The following is a 20630-nucleotide window of genomic DNA, read 5'->3' as shown; positions in this document are numbered from 1 at the left end:
AGGTCTGGATGAGTAGGGTGACCCGGAGGTCCCAATTCCCTCCAGAAGAGAAAAGCTCTGGTTTGGGTGGCTCTGATCCTTTTTATATGCTCAAAAATTTTTAAAAAAAGATTTTATTTATTTATTCGAGAGTGAGCATGAGCAAGCAAGAGAGAGAGAGCATGAGCAGGGGGAGGGGCAGACTCCTCGCTGAGCAGGGGAGCCCGAAGCGGGGCTCGATCCCAGGACCCTGGGATCATGACTTGAGCTGAAGGCAGACGCTTAACTGACTGAGCCACCCAGGCGCCCCTCTATGCTCAATTTTGTATGAGAGATTCAAGCAATTTATATACAGATCTTTGCCACTTATTCTGATTTTCTTTTGCATCCTGTTCAAAGACCTCATTCTAGAATATACTTCAATCTCCTTTTTTTTTTTTTTAACCTCCAGTTATATTTTCTGTATCCAACTTGAAAATCAATGGGACCCATGACTCTGTTAGGACATTTTCCTCCTTCCTACCCTCAAGGATACCATCTCTGTGAATTGGTTTTGGGGAAAGTTCTGCATTACAGAACTTAATTGATTTAGTGTAATGATATCCCTACCACAGTCAGATTGGGTAGCCATGGCCTTGGAAAACCGAGGAGTTCAAAACAGTAGGAATATTCATTATACAACAGAAGTCTGGAAACCTGCCCATGTTCTGGGAAATATCTCTTAGCCAAAGAACTCAAACTTCTGTTCAGATTTGCATGAGTAAAATTCCAAAAAAGTCTCTTCTCAGAGAGAGAGAGAGAGAGTCACTTCTGCAATTCTGACCTCATTCTGCTAATAAGGAATGTATTACTAAGGACCAGATAATTTATTTAGCATCTAGTCACAGACTTATTTCCACACAAGGAGGACCTGAGCTGGGGCGTTGGGGAACTGAAGTACCAGTTATCACACTTCCTCTAACGATCTGCGTGAGCCGGTGTGACACGCGTGACCTCTCCGTGCTGCAAACTCTTTCTCTGTGTGAGTCTGAGAGTATCTGTTGACCAGAGAGAAACTATCACAGGGCTTTGAAGTGCTGTAAGTGCTGTACCTCTTTGAGGTTTCATTATTATGTTGCCTCTTATATTTAGAACCGTTTTCTGGAAGAGGGGAGAAAAATGGCTTATTATGACATTATAAAAACATTAAAAGTAAAATAAAAAACAAGCCAGTGCACGTTGGCTGTTAAGTCAGTTTCTGTTAATTGAATCATATTTCCCCATTGATTTGCATAAAGAATGATGATTGGTTTCCATGGGGGCAGGGGGCTTGCAATGAAGCAGAGTCACACTGAGAAGTGTTGAAAATCTCTATGCAGTTATTTTAAGATACCAAACAGAGGCCAGGAGTACGAATGTCTTGTGACAGTGAACATACTGGGTTCTTCGAAAAAAGTCCATGCGTGGGGAGCTGCACATATAGGTTGGGTGCCTAAATAATCAGGAGATCCTTCCAGCTCTGAAGGAAGTGAAATCCTGCTGGTTAGCAAGGAAATACAGGTTTTTTTTTTTTTTTCCAGGGAAAGGAGGTAAATAGATGTGTAGAAGTGGGGGTCTAGTTGGTAGGACGCAAGCTCTGTAGCTTTCAGGGATAGCTTTCCCCCGAAAGGCATGAGGGGGCATATAGGATTATTGGAATAGCTGGGGGAGAGGACATCAGGGGACATCATCATGGCCAGTCTCAGCCTGAAGCATCCAAACGGGTTCTCATGAACTCCGCGGTGCAAGAATGTCTGGGAAGCTCCCACCCTAGTCCTCAGATGATGGCAGGAAAGCGGTGGTTCTCAGGAACCCTCTGGGAGGCTGCTGTGAATCTCTCAGGCCTGGCTGCTACAGCCTCCAAAGCAAAGGGCCCCTCCTCTCCTGGGTCCTTCAGATCTAGCCCGGCCCTCTCATTGGTCAGCTCTCTCTGGGAACCATGGGGTGGAAGGGGGGGGGTATATGGGGGAAAGGAGCCCTGCTTCTCTTGTGCAATGTGGAGCAGAACTTAGAAGGAAAAGGAATGATGTGGTTTCCACGAGAGACCATCTGGTACAAGGGAGAAGCCAACTAACCATAGGATACTCCCCAGTGTGTGCTGTTCCCTGTGCCGGCCCTACCCACATTGTCTCTGTGAACCCAGTAACAACTTCAGGAAGGAGCTGGCATTCATCCTTTACCCTCCTCCCGCCCCCTTTTTATAAATAAATAAATAAATAAATAAATAAATAAATAAATAAATAAAGGCTAAAGCTTTAGGTTCAGAGGCTAGGATCAAACCACTGGTATTTAACCATCGGGATTCAAACCCGAGACTATACAAGGGAAAATCTCAAGTTCTTTTGGCATTTTATACATCTAAACTAGTGGTTCCGACTTTAGCTGTATCAGAAACACCTAGAGGAATCACTCCGCCCCCAGAGTTTCTGAGTCAGCAGGTGTGGGGTGGGACCTGAGATTTATATTTCTAGCAGTTTCCCAGGTGATGCTGATGCTTCTGGTTTAGCGACCAAACTTCGGGAGCTCTAGAGCAGAAAAGTGACCCTGTATCTTATCTCAGTCTGCTGGAGCTCAGAGTCAGGCAGAGCCTATAAAAGAACTAACTTTGCTTTAATTATTTTTACTGAGCTTGCGTATGGTCCCGTCAAGTAGCGTAGATATCCACGCTTGGCTGTGTGTGTGTGAGTTTTTGTGCTGTGTGTATTTTAGCCCTTAGCCTTAGCAGGTAATCACACAGCTGAATGAAAATGGATGGGCTCATATTTCTGAGTTCCGCCTTATTCAGACACCAAGAAGGGTTACCCAGTACTCTGCATATTTTCCTGATTGAGCCAGAATACCAAATTAAACTTCGAGTTGATGATTTATTTATTATTTCGTTGTGAGTTTTTAAAAATCAGCATTTGATAAGTAAATGGCCCAAATCGTACTTTGGCATTCATGGAAGTAACATTAGTCTTGATGAATTATTTGCTTATTCAGTGAATATGTAATTTAATTCTATAGAAATTGCATGGCAATTTAGCGCACATTAATGAGTGGATACTGTCTCATAGCTTAACGAACCTGTCATCCTTTTAAAGTAGGGGAAACATTTAAAGAATTAATAATCAACTGGGAAGAAGTCTGTTCAGAAATTTAATGGGCTCAACCAAAATTTTATGAACACTCTCAGGCACAGATGGACAAGATTTCAAACACCCAGGTCAGTCCCTGGGGGTAGCTGCTATCTTTCTTTGAAAAGAGTTAGAAAGACCCAAGTGAGCACCCAGGCAATGTCTCCAACTAGGTCCAGGGTGCTGGCTGCCGCTTGACTTCTGGCTGTCCTCATCTGTCAAATGCGGGGTTTGAATTCTTATCTTCTGGGATCATGGTAAAAATGAAATGAGATAATGAATGGATGTAAAGTTTTGAACTGTAACTGATTCGCAATAATTTATTATGATTTTATAATATTATAATCCTACTATTACCTTGGCAAAGATTTCTCCTCCTTGTTTTCCTTCCTCTCTTTCCATGACACTTTTTTCCTTCCTTCCTTCCTTCCTTCCTTCCTTCCTTCCTTCCTTCCTTCCTTCCTTCCTCCATTCATTTATTAAATGAACATTTTTTTTCTCTCTCCCCCTGCTCCTTCTTTTTGCATTTACCGATTTATTATGAAGGACGCACCTTGGAAACCACCAAATAGAAGAGATGTGTAAGGTGCATTGTGGGCTGGTGGCAAGGAGCTTCCTCCAGGCGCACCGTTCTCCCAGCAACTCCACCTGTTCCCCAACTTGGAAGCTTTTCAATGAACATTTCTTTCAGGAATCTGAGATGACCCATTTTCTGTGGCAGAAGGTTCAGCCATTCTGAATCACTCTGCCCTTCCCATCCACGTAGCCCCTGTCCCATCTCTATGCGCATTGATTGTCCTTTTGTGTCAAATTTCTCCTCCATCTTCGAGATGTAACTTGAGCATCACCTCCTCTGTGAAGCCCACCGTGATCACTTCTACATGTGGCAGAGTTCAGGGCTGTTTTCCATCTTGGTGCCTACTACCTTGGGCTGAAATTGTCTGTATTTTCCAAATGCAGAAGCTCCTTGAGAAAACAGACTGTGATTTTCAGTCTGGTGACTGTAGTGCCTGATCCAGGGATAAGGACCTGGTGAACACATTTTTTTTAATGCTGCCCCTGATGCACACACCAGCTACCGATCTTACGATTTGGGGAACTAAGGCTGGGACTAGGGTGAGGTGAGCAATGTGCACAGGGTACAAAATCTACCATGGCCAGTCTCAGCCTGAAGCAGGTGCTTATTTCCGGGGCACTCCTACTGGACACTTGGAGTTACTGAAAACATCCATCTACATTCATTGCGCAAGATAGATGGTTGGCTTCTTCTAAACGTTCGAACTTCTATTTTAATTCTTTCGATCACATATTTCCAAGAGCTTGCACTGGCATCACTAGCATCTTGACCTGCCTGAGCGAACACTCCAGGATGCCGAGTGCCTGTTACATGCCACGCACTGTGCCAGCTCCTGGGGATACACTGGTGGGTGCCGTGGACCACCTTCATTTTCAGCCCCATTTTAACTCTTACAGAACTCTTGTAGGGATGAGGATGGGGTGGGGGGACGCATTAAGTACTATACTTACACGGCTGTGATAGGAAGCTACAGGGGAAGACATGGTGCGGTGGGGATTTGGGGATGAAGGACACACGTGGGGGAGGACGGAGTCGCTGGGAGGACTGACAGACCTGGGGAATGAAAGGACCGTGGATGACTCACATGGCAGTCGTTGATCTTTCAGTGCCTCACTTCAGTCCCCGGTTGCTGGGGCGGTTGCGGCTGAAGGCAAGAGTTGCACCTTCTCTGGACTATTGCCTTCTGCCAATAGGAGCCCCTCTCCCTGAGATGCCTGGGAGGTTGCTACGCCCTTGTGGTTGGCTACCCCCTTCCCTACGGGGGCTTCAAGGCCAGTGGCCCATCTGTGCCTTGCCCCGAGGTGAGGCAGGCCTGTGGCACTGTTCTCCATCCCGGGCTCTCTGTGGGACCGGGCTGAGACTGGATTTCAGTGGACGTCACCGCTGCCCTTCCACTGCCTCCTCTTCCTCTTCCCTTCTCCCTGCAGGTCTGTCTCAAGAGCATTTCCCCAGGAAACCACTGACGCAAGGGCCCCCCATCTTGGACTCCGCTTCCAGGGATTCAGGCTTAAGACAAAAGAACGATGGCAACAACCACAGTACTGCTCCTCATTACTGGATCTCAGAAGTTTTGCACGTGATCACTTTGGGAATTCGTACAAAATCCCATGGGTTGTCTCCCTGTTTTGCAGACGAGGAAGCTGAGGTTCAGAGGTGCTCGAGGTGTTTGCCTCCGTTCACACAGTTGCTGAACTGGGAGGCACACCCGGCAAGTCTGGCTTCGGCTTCCCCATGGAAGGCGCTAGATGGCTTCCGTCTCTGGCTCCGAGAGCCGCGTGCGGCCAGAGAAGCTCTGCTTGTGGGTGCAGGACTCCGGGGAGCTCCTGAGTTCCTAGTTTGCGACCTTGGTGGGAACAGTCGGGGTGGGAGTCAGGAAGCCTGATTTTAGGGCTGGGTCTGTGCCTAGTGGCCGCATGATGGCCTCTCCCCGGGCCTCGGATTTCTCACCTGCAAAATGGGACCAACAGGGGCTTTGTGGTGTTATCACGAGCATTTTATGAGAATGTGCATTCCTTGCCCTTGTGCCTGGCATTCAGCAGGTGGTCAATTCATGCGGCTCCCAGCCTGCATGAGGCCAGTCTGATGGCAGGTGCCGAGGGGCTGGTGCTAAGGGTCAGCGAGGCTGGAGCCTGGGTGAGCAAAGGCATGAGCTCGGGTTTCGCGGCAGAGGCTACTCTGTGATGAAGCTTCTTTTGTTCTTTGGTTTACTTTTTTTCTCCTCAAAATGTGACTGGTTTTAGGGCTCCATCCTGAGGCTCCACAATCCTCAACCTATGGTTTCTCCTGTCGGGTCCAAGAGAGCTGCCTGGGAGCTGAGAGAAGGGGAAGAGAGATGGACCTCCTCTCTCCATAAGGGCAGTTCCTGGCAGACGTCCCATTTCCACTTCTGTCCCTTTGAGCAGAACTTAGTACAGGTACAGCTATACCTTTTGCCTGGAAACTGGGATTTTATTATTGGGAGAAGGAGGACGAGTAGCAGTTCTCATTTCTGTGGCAAGCCTGGGGTTTCGATGGGGGTCCCAGCGAGGACGTCTTCAGGTGCGCTCACTATGTGTTCGGCACATGTATTAATTATCTTTGTTTATTTTCACAATCGCCATGGGAGACACGCCCATTGAACAGAAGAGTCGGCTCAAGGATGGAACTCGGATGTGATCCCACGCAGGCAAGCCCTAGGGACCACACACACACCGCTATGCCTCGTTGCAGGGTCCAGAGTGGAGAAACACCATTTGTTTTTTTTTTTTTTTTTAAATGATTTTTTATTATATTATGTTAGTCACCATACAGTACATCCCCGGTTTCCGATGTAAGGCTCGATGATTCATTAGTTGTGTATAACACCCAGTGCACCATGCAATACGTGCCCTCCTTACTACCCATCACCGGTCTATCCCATTCCCCCACCCCCCTCCCCTCTGAAGTCCTCAGTTTGTTTCTCATAGTCCATAGTCTCTCATGTTTCATTCCCCCTTCTGATTACCCCCCCTTTCTTTATCCCTTTCTTCCCCTACCGATCATCCTAGTTCTTATGTTCCATAGATGAGAGAAATCATATGATAGTTGTCTTTCTCTGCTTGACTTATTTCACTTAGCATTATCTCCTCCAGTGCTGTCCATGTTGTAGCAAATGTTGAGAACTCGTTCTTTCTGATAGCTGAGTAATATTCCATTGTATATATGGACCACAACTTCTTAATCCAGTCATCTGTTGAAGGGCATCTCGGCTCCTTCCACAATTTAGCTATTGTGGACATTGCTGCTATGAACATTGGGGTGCATATGGCCCTTCTCTTCACTACGTCTGTATCTTTGGGGTAAATACCCAGTAGTGCAATGGCTGGATCATAGGGTAGCTCAATTTTTAACTTTTTAAGGGACCTCCACACTGTTTTCCAGAGTGGCTGTACCAACTTGCATTCCCACCAACAATGTAGGAGGGATCCCCTTTCTCCACATCCTCTCCAACAATTGTTGTTTCTTGCCTTGTCTATTTTTGCCATTCTAACTGGTGTAAGGTGGTATCTCAGTGTGGTTTTGATTTGAATTTCCTTGATGGCTAATGATTTTGAACATTTTTTCATGTGTCTGTTAGCCATTTGTATGTCTTCATTGGAAAAGTGTCTGTTCATATCTTCTGCCCATTTTTTGATTTGTTTATTTGTTTCTCGTGTATTGAGTTTGAGAAGTTCTTTGTAGATCTTGGATACCAGTCCTTTATCTGTAGTGTCATTTGCAAATATATTCTCCCATTCCGTGGGCTGCCTCTTAGTTTTTCTGACTGTTTCCTTGGATGTGCAGAAACTTTTAATCTTGATGAAGTCCCATAAATTCATTTTATCTTTTGTTTCTCTTGCCTTTGGGGATGTGTCATGAAAAAGGTTGCTTTGGCCGATGTCGTAGAGGTTGTTGCCTATGTTCTCCTCTAGAATTTTGATGGATTCCTGTCTCACATCGAGGTCTTTCATCCATTTGGAGTTTATTTTTGTGTATGGTGTGAGATAGTGGTCAAGTTTCATTCTCTTGCATGTAGCTGTCCAATTTTCCCAGCACCATTTATTGAAGAGACTGTCTTTTTCCCACCGGATGTTTTTTCCTGCTTTATCAAATATTAGTTGCCCAAAGAGCCGAGGGTCCATTTCTGGGCTCTCTATTCTGTTCCATTGGTCTATGTGTCTGTTTTTGTGCCAGTACCATGCTGTCTTTGTGATCACAGCTTTGTAGTACAGCTCGAAATCTGGCATTGTGATGCCCCCAGCTTTGTTTTTCCTTTTCAACAGTTCCTTGGAGATGAGAAACACCATTTGTACTCATGGATTTGCTATGGACTGACACATGGCCTTGGGCAAGCTACTTTGTTTCGAGAGGTTTCAATGTTCCCATTTGTAAATAGCTGAGCAGTTCTATGATCAAGTGAAATAAGTAACGACACGGGACAGCTGTCAGTCAACTGAAAAGTGCTCAAAGTAAGACCGACTGATTTCTTTCTTCCTTTCTTCTTTTTTTTTAGGAATGATTTATTTATTTGTGAAAGAGAGAGCAAGCGAGCAGGGGGGAGGGGCAGGGGAGGAGGGAGAGGGAGAATCCCAAGCCGACTCAGTGCTGAGCACAGAGCCTAATGTGGGGCTCGATCTCACGACCCTGAGATCATGACCTGAGTCGAAACCAAGAATCGGATGCTTAACCAACTGAGCCACTCAGGTGCCCCACGACTGACTGATGGCTTTTCGTGATCGTGGGACTCTGAGTTCCAACAGGAGTGGAGACAGAGGAGCTGGGAATACCTGCACGCCACCTTCCAAAAGATGGGGCCGACTACGTGAAATGTGATTTTGGGGGTGATCCTTAGGTGGCAGGCCACGTTCCCCGGTATTTCAGGCCCGAGCCTTGTGGGGGAGAACCACGTGTAGCTGGATTGTTTTGCCTTTCTGTCCTCTGCAGCGGGAATAGCAGGGTAGACAGGGGCAACAGGTGGAAGGACCCAGATGAGGGCTGCAGAGGGAACATCTGCCGTGTTCCTGGAAAGCCCTTCTGGGCGCCGGCTCGGGGGGGTTTGCTCCCTCGATCTTGCCACATTACCGCGGGCCCCTTCTAGCAACATCAGCAAAGCCTTTGCTATTCTTTGCTCTTTGCTTGTAATAGACACAGGACAAGAGGGGGCATTGGCAAGGCTTCCAAGGTGCTTGGGGTCCAGGGCTCCGATGCAACAGAGGCTCAAGGGCTAATCGCAGTGAGTCAGTGAGCAGCTTTCGGCTTGTGCGGCCAAAGGTTTCTCGGCAGCTGCTGCTTAAGTGTTTCTGCATGGTGCCGTCTCTGCAAACTGGGTCAACAGGTCAGTCGGGCTTTTCTACGCCAGCCAGGCTGCCTATATTGACGTGTAGGGCCAGATCTGGGGCAGGAAAAGGTTTGGACAAAAAAAAACAAAAAACAAAAAAAACCATTTAGACCTTTCTGTGCTGATACAGAGCACATGGAAAGGCTGCTCATTATTTATGGATCGCACAATTGTGGTTTGTGCAGTAACCTTATTTGGGCATACAAACAAGCAGAGGATAAGAGAGGAAAACAAAAAGGCATTGATTTTTCTTTTTTTTTCTCCTCCTCAAATGAAAGGTAGGTGGAGTGGTTCTATATTTGCAGAGGCCTAGCTGGCATACTAGCTGGCATACTCCAGACAGCAGGAATTAGAATAGATTTAATCCTCTAATCCGTACTAATGGAGACATTAAAAATGCTGTTTATTAAATTATCTTTTTGATGTTTTAAATATATTCCTTTGCAGCCTTGCAGTGGAAGGGCTGGATAGTGAAAATATTTAGCATTTCTTCCACGTTTCCTGTAATTGCGGCTGGCCCTGGGCCGAGTGATACACAGAGTCTCCTTCGGGCCTCACCACGGGAATGGGAAAAGCCATCTATGTCCACTCCCATTTTACAGATGAGAAGCTGGAGGCAGAGAGAGGCCCAGTATTTGCTAAAGCTCCTTCTGCTGATAGGTAGGAAAGCCTAGTCATCCTCCACGAATTCATACCCTTGGCCACCGCACTCTATTGAATGAGGGAGGTCCCTGCAGCTGGGTGGTGGGGTTTACGCAGCGACAGGAGCTAATCCCGGCTGGGTGCCTGCTGGGTGCTGAGCACGGAGTGAGGCCCTGTGCTCACATGATTGCATTTTGCATCCTCCACAAATGCTCATGGGTGAACGCCTCTGAACATCTCTAGAACCTTCCCTATGGAAGAGAATCTTGAATTTTTAAAATTTACAATTTGAAATAACATAACAACGTTCCTGACATCTGGTCCAGAGATTGCCAATAAATGAGTTGGCTCACTCATTTGTTTACATCAATGTTTATTTTTCGGGCTCCGACTGTGTTCTAGGTGCTAGAGCTTTACCAGAGATCAAGACAGACAGACGTCTCCCCTCAGGAAGCTCACAGGAACTGTTTGCCAGCATTGGGGATATCAGAATTACAGAGACAATTCCCACATTAAGTCCTAATTTCACAGGGGGAGATCTAGAAGGCAAGAACTTCAATACAGCAGGGAAAGTGCCCTGACAGAGGCTGGAGGCCAACTGAAACTGTGTGGTAGCTCGTCTCGGTGATGGACCCTGATGTCATCAGTTCTCTGTCGCATCAACAGGGCTGACCTGGGTTTGTTGCTGTTTGAAGGCATTGTTGTGCAGCAGTAGACATCGGAAATGTTTAGGAACCCAGTCTGGGAAGGGAGGAGGTAGTAATCCTGGAAGGCTTTCTGGAGGAGGTGGTAATTGAGTTGGTCTTGAAGGATGAGGAGTCCACGTGGCAGAGAAAGGGTGTTGGGTGGCCAAGGCTTTCCAGGCAGAAGGAACAATATGCTTTAGTTCCTGGAAAGGGCTCCATTAGGGATGGGAGACTCAAACGCCTACAAGGCTAAGGCAAGGAATGCAGGTGCGTGAAGCAGACCCTTTCCGTTGTGGGATACTGTGCATGGAGGGGGCAGGGGGCTGGGCAGCGGACGGCCTAAGTCCCTCAGCTCCAGCTCATTGCTGCCATACCACAATATAGGCTCAGATTTGCCGGATCTTCCAATGTGTCAAGAGAAGTCAGAAATTGTCCTTTAATATAAAATTGAATTTTCAAAAGCAGCCAGCCCAAACCTGTCAGGGGCCAAGTGTCCTCCATTTGCAGCCTCTTGTTCAAGAACTCCTTATGAGTCTGGGGGAAACTTAGCTTCTCTTGAGGGCTGATCATAAACCTTGGTCCTTCGCCTCCTGCTTAGCCAGGGTCCAGGGCGACTGGTGCAATGATGAACCGCGTCGATGGTTTTCTAACGGGTGCTGAACGACCGCCTAGCTGCGCTGAGCTCCCGTGGGAGGAAAGGAAGCCAGTATGAACCCACGTGCAGAATTCCAGAACGCCTCGGCAAAGCTGTCTGAGCCTGATACTCTCATGGCAAAAGTGTTGAAGCGGAATCACAGAAGCTAAGGACCGTGGACAGCGAGCCCCGTGTACGTCTGAGGCACTAAGCCTAAGGCAGACTCCAGGGCTGGATTTAGTATGTACTTTTTGAGATACTGGTGAGTGGCCTGCAAGTGTCTACACCCTAGAAAGTGGAGCCAGTGAGTTTATCCGGCCTGCACTGTGTCAGGCCTGAGGCTCTCCAAATGGGAGCTCACGGCATACTCACAGCAGCCCGAGGAGATCGGGGCCACCACGATGCCCATTGTACAGGTAAGTAAACTGAGTCCCAAGGAGTTTTTCTGGTTTGCCCAAGGTCTTGCATGCAGTAAGTAGCAGGTCAGGGATCTCTTCTGGGTCTGTTCAAAGCCCACTTTACTATCTACTCTCCTGAATTTTCCTCCCTGGCATCAAAAAGAGAGATCTGTGAAGTTTTTATTTGAGGGAACCTCAGCAGTGACAATGTGACTGGAAGGGGTGGGCCAGGGGGGCAAGCATAAGGTTTTTCTTTCGTAGAATGAAGTGCTTTCCCTTCCTCTCGCTGCAACCATAAGTCATCCACTTGGTGACACTATGGACAGGCAACTGGTGAGGAAAGGAATTTCAAGGACAACCCGTATAGGTGAGATTGAGTCACCTGGTGTACTGAGCTTGCGAGTGGTATTCGGTGACTCAGAACTCTTTCCCTGTTGGACTACGTAGCTTGACTTGCGGTCAGAGGTGGTGCCAAGCAGAGGCAACACTGGGGGTCCTGGAGCCTGAGAAATGTGGGTTTCCATCTTGATTCCTTCCTCATTCAGCTGCTAACTTGCTGTGTGACCTTGGGCGAGTTGTATGGCCTGTCTGAACGTCAGTCTCTTCTTCCATTACATGGGGACAAGAGTATTCAACTCAGAGTCCCTGGTGCTTAGCACAGAGCCTGGGACAGTTGGCACTCCACAAAGCCTTGCTGAAGGAAGGAAGGAAGGAAGGAAGGAAGGAAGGAAGGAAGGAAGGAAGGAAAAAAGGAAGGAAGGAAGGAAGGAAGGAAGGAAGGAAGGAAGGAAAAAAGGAAGGAAGGAAGGAAAAAAGGAAGGAAGGAAGGAAGGAAGGAAGGAAGGAAGGAAGGAAGTAAAAAAGGAAGGAAGGAAGGAAGGAAGGAAGGAAGGAAAAAAGGAAGGAAGGAAGGAAGGAAGGAAGGAAGGAAGGAAGGAAAAAAGGAAGGAAGGAAAAAAGGAAGGAAGGAAGGAAGGAAGGAAGGAAGGAAGGAAGGAAGGAAGGAAGGAAAAAAGGAAGGAAGGAAGGAAGGAAGGATTAGGGAAGACTACAGAGCGGAGAGCGGATGGGATCTGAAATGTTCCTGGAGCTTCACTATGTAGAGAAGAGGAACTGGGGTGTTGCAAACCGACCCAGGAACGGAGAACAGTGTGGTACAAGAAGCCCGGGTGTAGGGGACAAGGAACGACAATGTGGCTTCTGTGGAGGACAGGGTGGCCCAGGAGGGGCAGGTCCTGGGTTGTGACACGAATAGCTCCTCTACCAGCCCTTGCATCTCAAAGTGCTTCGCAAGTGTTAATTCAATCTCCAAACCCCTCATGATCAGTGATATTTACCCACTTTCTGTAGGTGAGGAGACTCAGAGGAGAGGCGACGTCCCAGGGCGATGCTCGGCAGGTGCACCCCCCGCCCCTTCCCCCTACCCAGATTGCCCACGCAGAGCCAGAACGCAGTTCTAGGAGAAAGTAGGAAAACAGGATTAAGTCTCTCTGCGTTCCCTCCTCCTACACCTTCACGTGCACGGACACAAAACTAGGACAAAAAAAAAGTGAAAGTTGTCATAATTATATTTCTTAGAATTTCTTTAAGGCCCTCCAATACAGTCTCACATGTACACCTCTATTCATAGATTTCTGGGACTTGTGGGTGATGTGGTGGATAAAACTGTCCAGTTGAGTGTTTCCCTGATGTAATTCAGATGTCAAAGCTGGGTATATTTCTCATATTTCTTATCTGTAAAATCGGAATCTTTCCTCAGTATGTGTGGGGAGTTAAATGAGTAAGTATACATACATATATATTATTTATTTATTTATTAAACATTTTGTTTATTTATTTGTCAGAGAGAGTGCACACGAGGGAGGGGAGAGGCAGAAGGAGAGGGAGAAGCAGGCCCCTGGCTGAGCACGGAGCCGACCGTGGGGCTCGATCCCAGGACCTTGGCATCACGACCTGAGCCCAAGGCAGCTGCTTAAGCAACTGAGCCACCCAGGTGCCCCTTTATATATATATCATTTAATATATATTATGCACTTAATCCTCCCAGCAGCATGCTGCAATTACATGTTTATTACTTATGTATGTACACTAGCCTCAGGGCCGGACCCTCTGGAGGTGTTGACAAGACGTGGTTACGATCATGATTTTAGTGGACCCAGCAGAACGCCCTCCCTGGTCTTCCAAGCAGCTCCCAGACACGTCCACTTCAGTGTCCTCCCCACTTGAACACATGCGTTTGACCAGTATTTATTGTCCCTTCAGCACTGTGCGAGGCTCTGGGGCTAGAGCAGTGCTCAAGGCAGGCAACCGCTCTGGTTCCACTCACAGTCCAGTTTAGAAGCTGCGCATTGAGAAAAAAGAATCCCGTTCTGCAACAGTCCTACCGAGGTGAGCATTAAGAACAGGACCCAGGACGCTCTGAGGGGGTTAAGAGAAGGGTTCCTCCAAGTCAGAGTGGCAGGGAGGGCTTCTGGGGGAAGTGATGCTCTCACTAGGATCTGAAGGGTGATAGATCCATGGGTGAGGGAGAGAGGCAAGAGGGGGCCCCGAGAGAAACACACCAAACTGAAGAGATGAAAACATTTGCCCAACAACCACTGCCAGGTGTCTTGTCTGGAGGATCAGGCAGGGGGAGGGGAGAGGCACAGGTGAGAAAGCAGCCTCGGAGGAGCGGAACTCAGGAGATGTTCAGCAGCAGTACCCACCCTGGAGTGCAGCTTGACAAGGGACATAGAGAAGGAGCTAGAAGGGCTCAGAGGCAGGCTTCCCAGAGGCAGCTCGGGACTCGGGAGCTGGGATTTCTTTTATTTATTTTTCAGCAGAAATTACTGAGCATCTATAAGGTGCCAGGCGGTAGGCTTTGCCTGTTGGTGCAGGAGGGAGCAGGAACAGCTCCCTGTCCTGAAGGAGGTCACGGTGGAACAGGGCACAGGAAGGTTCAGAAGTTGGCGGTGGAACGAGAAAGAATGTGACCTAGTTCTCGTGTCTGCCGTCGGAGCGAGTGGAGGGGCATGTCAGCAGGGCCGAGTTGTGTTCACCAAAGGCCACTGCAACTGGGTAGGTAAGGCTCTATAACGACGTCGAACTAACTAATACTAATTAATAGCGCCTTGCATGGGTTCCATGTCACGCTTTAGAAAGCGTACGCGTGAGGTCGTTGGTGAGTTCCAGCAGTTCTCTAGGAGGTCAAACAGGTGTGGTCACCCACGTTGGAAAGACAATGAATTTGAAGCTCAAGAAAGATAAATCAAGTGAGTCTTTTGATTTTGGGGACGTGGAATGCCCATCGTTGATAATATGTAATTGGGGGACTTGGGTTTTAGATGCATTCATTTTGAAGATGCCTTTTGCGAGGGTTTCGCCTGAATCTCCCCAGAATACCTGAAAGTCCACAGCTAGAGATCAGACTCTGGTGCACAAGTCAGACCCTCAGTGGGAGACGCTGTGGGCAGACCTCTCTCTCCAGCTCACCTGCCACTGAGGGTGCGCACGGTACCCACGGTCACGAGCTGGAGAACTGCAGTGTGGCATTTCTGTAGCACATGGGCCGCCAGATACTAGAGCATGTCCCTGGAGCCTTTCGAGAGTGAAAGGGGGTGTGAATCATAATTGCCCAGGGAAGCAGGCGTGCTCTGGGACTGTCCCCGGCAAACTGGACCGTAAGGTCAGCCTTCCTATGAGTCATCCTTCTCCCTAAGTGGATTCAGCTTCTTCCTGTGCCTTCCCTTTTTTCTGAATCACTTACTTATTCATTATAGAAAAATCAGTCACCGGACTCCGGCTCCTCACGCGGGGCTGCCAGGGATGAAATATCCCGGAGTCTTCTCGGTAGAAGCACTCCGTGCACATGGACTCACTCCCTTGGATAAGTGGACACAAAGCCACCCGGAGCTTTCCTCTGCCACCTTGACGTGTGTTAATGAGTAATCAGAGGCAATGCTCATGTGGGTCATGAGGTGGGGGGGGGTTCAGGAGACTATGTCCACAGACACCACCAGGCAGGGCCTTTCAAAGTGGGAGGAAGCCAGTCCCCTCCTGAATATAGCTGTGCTGAGCTGATGGTTCTGGGGGGGGGCCCACTCGCCAATGCTTTTCCCCCTTTTATCTTGCCTTGTTTCTTGTGTGGCGAAACATTCATCACGTGGTAATTAATTATTTGCGGATATCCATTAAATGCTTGTCAGACAAGAAGGTAGGGCCTGGTTCCCACTGACCGGTAGAGGTGGCGGCCCACGGAAGTTTCTACTGTATATTTGCTTGCTGACTAATTGACTTGAGGAGTGAGGCATGGACAGCCTCTGATGAGAACCCTGGGGGAGTGAACTTCCTGGGAGAATAATGGGGTGAAGGTAGGCCTGGAGAGGGGCTCACAGATCTGGACGGAGGGACAGAAGGCCTTCCTTCAGTGGGATATCCCCAGGGATGGTCTAGCTAAGGAGAAAGAATGAGATGTCGCTTCCAGAAGTCTTCCCGAGTGCCGCGGGTAGGGCAGTGGCTCTGTGGTTGTCTGGCCCCTCTGTCGTCTGCCCTATCCAGAGGTAGGTTCGGCCTGATACATAGCTGAGCGAGAGATGGAGTAAGGACTAGGATTTCCTGTCTGGACGGAATGGAGGCCCCATTTCCAGGATCCCAGATGTCCCAGTGGAAAGTGCCAGGGGCTGCCAGCAGGTGTATAGAGCTCAACCGAACTAGCAGGAGAACCTAGGAGACAGCAGCCATCATTATCTCTCCTTCTACAGATGAAGAAACTGAAGCTTCCAACAGGTAATTGGGTCACATGAGATTTCACAGCTAATAAGTGAGGAATCGGGATGTGACCCTCGCCTGTCTGGATCTGGAGTGTGCGTACCCCTGAGCCCCGGTGAGAAGACCCTGACCTCTTTATACCAGGACCCCCCTGCCAAGGTCCCGGGAGGCAGCAGTCCCCGGACGAGCGTGTGTGTGGCAGACACTTTGTATAGACCATGGTCATGTCGGTCATCCTAATCCCAGCTGCTTCTCCATAAATAGTGGTTCATTGAAGAGCCAGGAGCCGTGTTGATGGCCCGCTCACCAGATGCTTCTAAGAGCACTCCAAGAGCACTTCTAAGAGCCCGCGTATCCCTCCCTACCACACTGTGTCAGTACAGTGATGATCTCTATTCTATTTTACAGACGAAGAAATAGAGGTGCAAGGAGGTTAAGTACTTGCTGAAGATCCTACAGCTGGGGAGCAGAAGTCCCGGATAGGAGGGACCCCGATTCTGTAATCCCGCAGCTCTGTCTTCTAGGGATCGATATATTTATTTTGTCATGCCCCTTTCTGCTGGGGTGAGGGGAACTCCGACTCCCAGCAGGTGGCCCAGGCAATCTCGAAACAGTACCATGGTTATACCCCAGGGGTGGAAGCAGAGGCCTGGATGCCCTTTCCAGGATTTGAAAAACACCGGGTTACCTGGTCCTTGAAAGGCTTCGGAAAGTATCTGCACGTTGCTGTTGCTGACTCAGGAAATTAGGCTAGCAGACACCAGGGACTCGCAAAGCTTGCTTGTGTCTGCACGTCTCTGTGGGAGCAAGCCCAGGAAAATCTTCTAGAAGGACAGGCTTGCTGAGACCCCACCGTAAACAGAAGACTCGAGGGTCACTGAAGACCCAAGTGTAAAGACGTCCAAGACCCAAGGCTCTCCCCTGACCATTTCATTTCCTTTCTGCGAGAGTCTGTCTGTCCCTCGGTCCACCCTAGGCTGCTCTGAAGGCAGGGCCCGTTCCTCCATCTTGGCAGGTTTCCGTCCCCTCCAAGCACCTGCTATGGCCCATAGAAGCTGTTGCCAACACATTAATCACCTAAGCAATGCTGAACATAACGCGGCTCGTGTATACATTTCCTTGTGGTTTGTGGCCTGGATGTTCGGCTTCCGACCCGTGTGACCTTCTCGATGTATCCTGCCTCTCTGCGTCTGCATTTCCTGCTGTGGGGAGGATTACACGAGATACCGCAGAATTCAGAGCAGTGCTTCACGCGTGGTGAGTGTCCCACCAGCCTCAACTGTTCCCAGTACCAGGAACACACCGTTCGGAACACCACCGTCTTCAGACCATTTGCTGCATGTGATGGGAGTGCCGGGGTGAGGAGACCTGAATTTGAATCCCGACTCCCCTGCCTGTGTCTTGGGTAAGTGATTACGCCGCTGTGAGCCTTGATTTCTGTATCTGTCAAGGGGGGACAAAGTTTCCACCCTATGGGGGGCTGGAGATATGCCAGGAAAGCCCCTAGTGCAGAGCGGTCGTGTAGCGGGTGCCCGGGGCTTGCTGGGGCCTTGGAGGGGCCGGCAGCGGGGACAGGTAAGCTGTGAGCGCCTGTGGCACAATCCAAGGTCACCTGGGAGACACAGGCAGCGAAGAGGCTTGCGGTTCGTTGTCGGGCCCCTGTCTTCCAGGAAAGCTCGACTTCCTTACCGTGTTGAGCAACCTAAAAAGAGATTATAGAAAGACTCGCATGGGGCTGTCCACCCCACCCTCCCACCCTTTCCCACCTGGATCTTCTCGGCCCTTTGAAAAGGGGCTTCTCATCCTCTTCCAGGCTTCTGGGCCGTTGGGACATTCCGGTTCCCTAAGGGCAATGCTCTCTGAATTGCAAAACGTCGCCTCTCTTCAGCCCACGGTGGAACTTCCAAGGGGCACCAGGCCACCATGGGTCAACGTGTCATTTGAGGACGGGTCTCCATGGCCCTAGGGGGGTTCCTAGCAGCCTTCCCCTTTGGGGAGATGCAAACCCGAGAGAAAGGGCAGAGCCCAAGGCGGTGCCTAATGCCATACACCCCCGGCTCAGGAGACGGACACCGTCTTCTCCCTTCTTCCCCCCTGCCTCCCCCAAGGCCCCCAAGCTGCAAGGCCCAGCCCTCCCCTGTCTGCAGGGCTAGCCTTGGTGCTTTATGGGGGTGACAGCTCCGTGCAGCCGAGCGCCTGGCCCTCCCTGGGTTTGAATAAAAAACCGCAAACCATAATACACATAAAATCCTAATGTGCCTTCAAAATTACCTCATCTTTTATTTAGAGGTTATTCCGCCCTTGTCCTCCTTTATCGCTCTTTATATGACTGAAGCGGCTGAGCGGCACCCAATGAGGCCATCCCAGCTGCCGAGCGCAGGGAGTGTTTATGGCCCAAGTTCGGGGAGGCAGCACAGGCCCCAGGAGCCCCCTCATTTCAGCCCCTCCTCCCTTCCCCCACGCCGGCCTTTTCCACGGGGAGGCCGCCGCGGCTTCCCTACTGGGTCCGTCTTTTGTATCATCCTTCCCAACGTGAATTTTATCCTCTTTCCAAGTGACAGGGAGGTGCCTTTCCGAGAAGCCGTGATTTCCGAGCTGGTTGCAAATGCCACCCTGGCCAAGGCCGGGGCTCCGACGCTCCCAGGGCCAAGGCTTCGGCTCGGGGCCTTTGCAGTGGAGGGCCTTGTTCTCTGAGCTCAGATCCTTGACATTTAAAGGCCAAGAAGAACCGTGATTTATTCTTAGGCTCAATTTGGAGAAGGGGGTGGGGAGAACGGAGAGATGGCTTTTTGCAGGCTACCGTCGTTGCTTGAAGACTTCAGTGTCCATGAAGAATCCCCTGGAGGGTTCCCTGACCCACCGAGTCCTGGGCCCCACCCCCAGAGTCTCTGGGTCGGGGGAGGGCCCGGTTTTCTGCACTTGCAACAAATCCCTAGCCTGTGCTCATGCTGCGGGTCCACGGACCACACTTTGAGAATCACTGGGCTAGAGAAATCCATGAATTAAGGTGAGGGCGTGTGTGTGCGTGCGTGCGTGCGTGCGGGGGTGTGTGTGTGTTTCTGATATCTCTCTGCCTTGCTGTTTCTCTGTCTCTTTCTCTCTTTCTCACACACACACACACACGCACGCACGCACACACACACACACACACACACGCACGCCTCAACGGTGACTCTACTTCTGGAAGGAAATTTCTTACCAAGGGTGGAGATGGTAGGAAATCACAGCAAATCGGATTCTAGATATTGAAACTATGAGCCCCTGCAATGCATGGTTCATACAGCTGGAGTGTCCCTCTGCAGAGATTTCAAAGGGCTAGCTCTTCCCAGACTCCGGAAATGCCTTTAGCCCGGTCCTGCTGGGAGGCAAACCGTGCCCTCTATATCTCCCAAGTGTTTGAAATTAAAAAGGTCTCTGAGGACATAACAGCCACTGTCCTTCAGTGGGGCACAGCGGTTCCGAACGCAGTCTGGGGTCAGACCGAGGGGAGTTAATCTTTGCGATCTTGGGCAAGTCAGAAAACCTCTCTGAGCCTCGGTATCTTCAGCTGGAGAAGGAATTAGAATTACAACCAACCTCGGAGGGTGTGGTAAGGATTATAAGTGAAATAACGCATGGAAAGTCTCCCACCCGACACCGCCGTCTCAACAAAGAATCATCGCTATCCCCGTGAGCGCGGCCTCCTCTCCTCTGAGCACCTGTTAGTTCTCCCTTAGATTCACTGAGCAGCTAAGGAATCTTTACAATATGCTAAGCTTTCTTAGGCTCATTATCTTATGTAACCATCCGAATTTGTTGAAGTCGAGGTACCATACTATTTTACTGATGAAAAAACAGGTGTTCAGAAAGGTTAAGAGATTCGCCCTTGTTATTTAGAAGTGACAAAACTTACCAATGGTTCTCCTGAGATTACACCTATCCTGACTGGGTTCTCCTCCCTCCATAGGCCAGGCGGAGCTGGAATTTGCTCCTGGCTCTGCTTCTGGGGAGCTGTGTGATGTTAGGCAATGTACTTACCCTTTCTGGCCTTCATCATATTGGAAGTGAAAGGATCGAATTATTCATAATGAAGTCAGAAGGTCCACTAGTTAGGGGCCTAGCAAGTATTTTGCAAGGAGTTTTGTTGGACCTAATCAGGTTTCACTCATGTCATTTTAGTTCAACAATTTAAGAAATACCTTTTTTTTTTTTAAGGTTTTATTTACTTGTCAGAGCGAGAGAGAGAACACAAGCAGGGGGAGCAGTGGGCAGAGGGAGAAGCAGGCTCCCTGTTGAGCAAGAAGCCCAATGCGGGGCTCGATCCCAGGACCCTGGGATCATGACCTGAGCCAAAGGCAGATGCTTAGCCGACTGAGCCACCCAGACATCCCAACAATTTACAAAATATCTGCCAAACATCTACATGAGTCCAGTACCGTTGCAATCACTGGAGATGTACAGTGAATAAAACAGGAAAATCACTTCCCTCCCTGAGTTTATGTCCTGCTTGAGGGGTGGTA

At 49.2% G+C, this 20630-nt stretch overlaps 2 long non-coding RNA genes across 2 annotated transcripts in view; both read left to right on the top strand.

Moving 5' to 3' along the window:
• The first annotated feature begins 7958 nt into the window (after window positions 1-7958).
• LOC130542949 (uncharacterized) lies at window positions 7959-13372 on the top strand. The gene is made up of 3 exons (XR_008957880.1): window positions 7959-8156; window positions 10952-11403; window positions 13230-13372. It is a non-coding gene; the product is annotated as an uncharacterized LOC130542949 (long non-coding RNA).
• A 3027-nt stretch (window positions 13373-16399) lies between these two features.
• LOC130542948 (uncharacterized) overlaps window positions 16400-20630 on the top strand; it is a 35763-nt gene continuing 31532 nt past the window's right edge. Inside the window, exon 1 of the long non-coding RNA XR_008957879.1 lies at window positions 16400-17536. This is a non-coding gene — a long non-coding RNA (uncharacterized LOC130542948). The remainder of the gene's footprint in view (window positions 17537-20630) is intronic.

The sequence above is a fragment of the Ursus arctos genome, unplaced genomic scaffold (genome assembly GCF_023065955.2).
Source record: "Ursus arctos isolate Adak ecotype North America unplaced genomic scaffold, UrsArc2.0 scaffold_6, whole genome shotgun sequence".
Taxonomy (NCBI): Eukaryota; Metazoa; Chordata; class Mammalia; order Carnivora; family Ursidae; genus Ursus; species Ursus arctos.
Note: the sequence above shows the minus strand (reverse complement) of the source record. Positions and strands in the feature narration are given on the sequence as shown.